The sequence below is a fragment of the Pecten maximus genome, chromosome 11 (genome assembly GCF_902652985.1).
Source record: "Pecten maximus chromosome 11, xPecMax1.1, whole genome shotgun sequence".
Classification (NCBI taxonomy): domain Eukaryota; kingdom Metazoa; phylum Mollusca; class Bivalvia; order Pectinida; family Pectinidae; genus Pecten; species Pecten maximus.
In genome coordinates, this window is record NC_047025.1 from 3,074,472 (window position 1) to 3,080,471 (window position 6,000).

The following is a 6,000-nucleotide window of genomic DNA, read 5'->3' on the forward strand; positions in this document are numbered from 1 at the left end:
GTATTGATAAAATAGTGTAACCACACTGCTTTAAACTATCTAGAAGGAACAATGTGAAGTCGACCGCTGTGGAAGGTGTATTCATATATGGGGAAACTGTACACTACTCCCCATATGGACCAATCTAATTAAAATTGAGAGGGTCATTCTCACTACGTTACATGAACATCTAACAACATCCCATAAGGGGTAACAGTTGGCCCAAAGATGCCGATGAATGGGTGACCAGACCCCGCCTTCATAACTGGCCAGATCAAACATTGAGAGATCAGATAGTACAAGGTGGTTGTCATCTTGTCCCTGTAGGAGATAAAACGTCTGCTGACACATTCCTACAATGGAGGATATCGTTCACAACTGCGGAAAGGAAACTTATATATTCTCTCACTTATGTACAGTTTTTAGTATACGGACTTCCTCAAACAGATATCTTGCATGTTGAAACATTTAGTAGGAGATATAGATCATATCATCATATATTATAAAAAATGTTATTTTCCATGCAGTAGAAAGTGCACCAGATTCGTTTTGGAAAGAACAACACACATTTCTCTGTTTCATATTTTTCTAAACATGCTGATAACTTGGGTAAAGGCAGGATAGTGTCCAAATTACTTCATTAAAGGAAACAGTATGTTTCTTGGCAAAGCATGGTGAAAAACAGGAAAAACTTTATTATTTTCTCGTTGATCTCCACGATAAGAAATGGGGATGTCTTTCGGTTGGAACAGTAATAACGCCATCCATAGGAGGGGTTGTCAACAGTATGCTAGGTAAGGTGTATGGACGGGTGTTACCACCGCCAACACGATTAGAACGGGAAAGAGATATGGAGATTCTGGCGAGAATGTGTGCAATTGTAAAATATCATGATGCAGTTCGTATGACACGTACACTCCTATCAAAATCAAAGTCGGAGTTATAGCTTACACCACTACACCACAGGAACTGTCGTACAAAGGAATGCAGACATTCGGTAAACACGAATTAGCTAGAGGAAATAAGGGGAAGTACAAATATTCGAGGAAATGTAAGAATCTTATGACACCGCTTGCCTCTGTGTTCAAGTCCAAGGCAGTTGACTTTGGCAACATACTTCTACTATACGGGGAATTACAGTAAGGCCCTGGAACTTTGTGGACACTTAATTTCTTCGTTTAAAGTTTATTCCGATAACCCTACACATGTAAAGAACTTGGACATGTATGAGCATTACTATTGCGGTCGTGGGTACACTCTACAACACAATTTCCATGGAGCTTGTGTGCTGAACGCCATGTTCATGCAGAGTGTCTCACAGTTCTGCCCATCACAGCTAAATCATAAGATCAGAAAACTAGCCCAGGATGAATTTCTTTTCATGCCTCCGCTCCCCTACGCCGTGTTTCTATCTTTCTTGTGTTACCATAAAGTCGGCGATACCAGGAGATGCGACAGAGCATTGATTCACATGAGGACTTTTGAAATATGATGCTGAACAATGGTGCTCACAGCACTGGGTAGGTCACAGACTCGACGGGATCTGCTATGAAATGGCCGGAGACACACGCAAGGCTAATCGGGAATACAAAGATTCTCTGGGCGTCCGAAATCTTAATCAATTCGCTAACTCTGCCTTGGAGAGGATAGAACACCTAAAACATTTATAGAAAGAAATGTCATCAGCAGATTCCTTGCTTATTGAATTAAGGAACTCCTCATCCAAATTTAGATATTTCTTTCTACCAATTTTGATTTTTAGCTCACCTGGACCGAAGGTCCGGTGAGCTTATGTCATGGCGCAGCGTCCGTCGTCCGTCCGTCGTCCGTCGTCCGTCAACATTTGCTTCAAATCGCTACTAGTCTAAAAGTTCTTATTGGATTTTGACCAAATTTGGCCAGAAACATCCTTGGCAGAAGTGGGACAGATTTTGCATAAATGGTGACTCTGACCCCCGAGGGGCCAAAGGGGCGGGGCCCAATAGGGGAAATAGAGGTAATTCCTTTAAATTGCTACTAGTCATAAAGTTATGAATGGATTTGAACCCAATTTAGTCAGAAACATCCTTAGGGGAAGGGGAACAGATTTTACATCAATGGTGCTTCTGACCCCGGAAGGGCCAAAGGGGCGGGGCCCAATAGAGGAAATAGAGGTAATTCCTTTAAATCGCTACTAGTTATTAAGTTATGAATGGATTTAAACCCAATTTGGTCAGAAACATCCATGGGGGAAGGGAAACAGATTTTGCATAAATGGTGACTCTGATCCCAAAGGGGCCAAAGGGGCGGGGCCCAAAAGGGGAAATAGAGGTAATTCCTTTAAATCGCTACTAGTCATAAAGTGATGAATGCATGTTCTAAAAACAATTCTTGAGATCTTTCAGACCTTAGAGAGTCTGGACTTCATTAATCTTTAAAGCAGTTCGGATTCCCACACTATAACCATATATAGCATTGTTAGAGATTTACAAATAAAACAAATTGAATATGAACAATATTTTGACATTTGGTCTAATCCAACCAGGTGAGCGATACAGGCCCCATGGGCCTCTTGTTCCCCGTTGCCTCTAAGGTATCGATTCTTTAAGCCCAGTGAGTCCTGCTGAAAGAACGAAGTAGCTGTTTTATGTAGTTTAATTCATTGTCTGGCTCAAATGTTTCTAATTCTCAGTTTGTTTTGAATGGTGCTAACATCTTGTATGTCTCTTGTAGAATTTGTTGAAAACTCTACGTGTTCTCCTGTCATATCCTTTCTCTTAACGTGTACTTTGATAAAAAGGGCCGCGGTGGCCGAGTGGTTAAGGTGTCCCGACACTTTATCACTAGCCCTCCACCGCTGGGTTGCAAGTTCGAAACCTACGTGGGGCAGTTGCCAGGTACTGACTGTAGGCCGGTGGTTTTTCTCCGGGTACTCCGGCTTTCCTCCACCTCCAAAACATGGCACGTCCTTAAATAACACTGGCTGTTAATAGGACGTTAAACAATAACAAACAAACCAAAGATAAAAAGATAAATTATTTTAATGCTATAGAAACATTTTCGTTAAAAATTCATTTATTTAAATTCTAACTAGTTAGATTGAATTCAGATTTTACAAAGTATGCGATAGATAAAAAATATTGTGTACAATTAAAGTGTACACGTGTTGTTGTTGTTGTTGTTGCAACATTCTACACTACACGTTAATACGAGAACTTCCAGTCACCAGAGACTTTGTCCAGCTGACACGAGTCTTGACTCTGTACACTGTTTAGGGTCACAGTTCACCACTTATATACATATATACTTATATCCATTATCATAATACTTCAAATCTTCCATTGGTCTCATGTTTTGGTATCGCTTTAAATAAATCCTTTAGACTAATTAACTGGGTCAATACGTGCATTGTATATATATACATATACGTTGTGTATATATATGTGTGTGACATAGTGGTGGTATACACGCACAATAATGGTCCTATATATAGTTCTTGAAAGTCAAATATCCTTTGAGTAAAAAAAATATTCGCAACAGAGGTTTCGTGTAATCCATAATAATGTATGAAAATAAGAAATGAAACCATCTTAACCAAAGGAAGATAACTCGAAATTGCATTCTATCACTCAAAATCGAAACCAAAACCATTGTTATGCTTTCGGAGAATTCCTCGTTCGGAAGTTTCTGACTTGTTCCTTATGTTTTGTTGACTACAAACGACACGTCACATAACCAAACCAGACTAACTTCATCAGCCACATCAGTCAGATCGGTAGGTACTACAACATCTAATGATACACTGTGCTCAATATCGCACGGCTATCTTATCTGAGACGTATGTGTGGGGTAATAGTATAATTGTAGATTGGCCGCCTGGATTGTGGAGTGATTATATATGTGTAGACAGTGGGGTAGCCATACCTAACAGGGTTATACATATATGGGCGGCCATTGCTGTTAGTGTTAATTGTTGCATATCGCGTTACATTATTGTCAAATCTGTAAGTTCGATAGATGAAACATTTAAATACACAAGTGTTCTTTAACGAAATATCTAAATTATTTACAATTCTCGATACACCAAGCAAATAAACATTTTATTCAATGTGCGACGGACCTGTAGAATCCAATTGAACTATTAGACATTTCCAACATAGCCGACTCCGACTATTTGAGGGGTCATCTCAAAATACTCAAACAACGAATATCATAGGATTTTGTCATATTTGTACGATCATCAAAAAATGAATAATAACTAAATCGATAGATAAATTCCAATATATAAAGATAGTTTGCATGTTTTATTCACTTTATTTACTTTCAACATTTTAATAACATAAGTGTTATTGTCAGTAGGATTTTGAAGACAGTCCGGGGGGTATGCCATTGAGTCACTGAGCAAGAGGTGCAATACATTCTCAATCAACTTTACATGTATTAATTAAAATCAGAATAAAATTTGCATGATAAGTCATATAATAATGATGGACATAGAAATACGCTGAATGTATGTTTTCGAGAGTGTTGAAATTCGCATTGAATGATTAGTTAGAAGGTCCTGACTAGATATTTGTATTCATTAAGTGAAAATAAAATTCAAGATGGCTGCCATGATCGCCATCTTTGAAATTATGTTTTTCCTTATAACTCCAATATTATTTGCTTCGTAGTAATAAGACTTTCTAGGAATGTTCTAGTGACATTTCTGAATAAGAGGTGTTGTTTCAAAAACTCATTGAATTTACAAGATGGCCACCACAGCAATTATCTTCTGATGAGCTATTGAAAAGTACTTTATTTTTTGTTTGTGAACAAGATATCTAATGACTGGAACATCATTTAGAGTTGATTTTCAATAACAAGGTTCAGATAGTGATGATAAAGAGACGAGTTTAATTTGGAGTATGTATAATGAATGGTTGATTTTTAATTACATTTTTTGTAATTTAATTGTATGGTATGTACCTGTCTGTATACACTGTATATATCTTCAGTGTGAACATTGCCGCTAGGTGTCCTTAATGGGGGAACTGGCAGCCGACTAGCTTGGCTGCTAACAGCACCAACTGTATATCTCCTCAGTGTGAACATTGCTGCTAGGGGTCCCAAATGGGAGGTTCTGTAGAACATTTCTTTGTTTAAGATAACTAGGCTTTTGGATTTTCTCCTGTCTGATACCAATTAGTTTTGATGAGAAAACCTGTTAGCTTAATCTCTGCATGAAACCATAATATTGCTGGTTTAGGGTCACACAGGAAAACAATAAAATTAATTAGATAAAGGGCAGCAGAGGTCTGGGAATGGAGCCTTATCTCTAGCTTTAATGTGTAAATATGGCAAAGATCAGAAAACTTCTGATAATTTAAATGAGAGAGTCTTAAGTTTTCTAATTGATTAGTCATATACATATATATATATATATTATGTAGTGATACTGTGCAAGTGGAAAACATGTCACATTGATACTATTTATGTCTTTACATTGCTCTAAGTAGGAATAATAATAGGACAACATTATAGGACAACATCAACTGACATCTAAGATGATAATTGCATGCTGATAGCAACTATTGCAAAATTAGGTCACTGTGACCTACTTTTTCAATTATTACATTAGGGCAATAGAAATGGACATCCAGGATGAGAAAGGCATGCCGATAACAAATATTGCAAAATTAGGTCACTGTGACCTACTTTTTCAGTAATTATGCTAGGGCATTAGAAATGGACATCTAGGATTAGAAAGGCATGCTGATAACAAATATTGCAAAATTAGGTCACTGTGACCTACTTTTTCATTAATTATGCTAGGGCATTAGAAATGGACATGTAGGATGAGAAAGGCATGCCGATAACAAATATTGCAAAATTAGGTCGCTGTGACCTACTTTTTCAGTAATTATGCTTGGGCAATAGAAATGGACATCTAGGATGAGAAAGGCATGCTGATAACAAATATTGCAAAATTAGGTCGCTGTGACCTACTTTTTCAATTATTACATTAGGGCAATAAAAATGGACATCTAGGATGAGAAAGGC